The sequence below is a fragment of the Haplochromis burtoni genome, unplaced genomic scaffold, assembly GCF_018398535.1.
Source record: "Haplochromis burtoni strain Fernald_Lab_line unplaced genomic scaffold, NCSU_Asbu1 Contig_361, whole genome shotgun sequence".
NCBI lineage: Eukaryota > Metazoa > Chordata > Actinopteri > Cichliformes > Cichlidae > Haplochromis > Haplochromis burtoni.
In genome coordinates, this window is record NW_024582722.1 from 315,572 (window position 1) to 316,469 (window position 898).

Below are 898 nucleotides of genomic sequence, written 5' to 3' on the forward strand. Positions count from 1 at the left end.
GTGTGTGTGTGTGTGTGTGTGTGTGTGTGTGTGTGTGTGTGTGTGTGTGTGTGTGTGTGTGTGTGACCATACTCTGTCACCATGTCCAGTGTAAGCAGTGCAAACCATACATATGTTTGGTTTACACTGTTAACCTATGAATTTATCAGAGTAGATGAGCAGATGAATAAAATTGGTTTGTAAATTACTTCAGTGAATCTCGTGCTGCAGCCGTGGGTTAAACTGTCGTGTTATGAAAGACTCATCGGCGTGATCTCTGGGACAGCTCCGAGTTCATAGGTTCAGTTCCTCGCTGTTGTCTCCAGATCGGTGAGTAGTGAAAGGAAACCCGTTGCCACAAACACATTGGCCAAAACCGGCCTGCAGGTGCAGGGATGGAGCGAGGCTGCAGGGCCTCCAACTGTCCTCAGCTGACCCCACCCGAAACCTGTCAACGCATCTGTCAACAAGCTCACTCCGGCTCTCTCTCTCCTCACACAGGTGACAGGAAATCCAGGGTCGGGAGAAGGACAGGAGCTGGGAGGAGGGGTGTCAGTCTAACTTGTATATCTCTCTCACACACACCCTCACATGGACGCACACAGTGTTTGCTCGGTCAAACACAGGGACAAGCTTCAAGGCCGCCCCGACCGGTTGACATCGAGTCCACGTTTCTCCTCCGGAGCTCTGCCGCTGGGTGCACTGATGCTTCAGTGTGTTTGAGTTCCTGAGGTATTCATCTGTGAACTCTCATGAGACACAGCGATCAGAGTGATACCAGCATTCCTGCCATCAGCCTTGTCTTTCAATCTCCTGGAGGTTTTTTTCACTGTGGAAATCAGTGTGTGGGTGTGTGTGAACTCCTCACACACACCCACACACACACACACACAGGGGAAAAGCTTTCAGCGACCCTGAC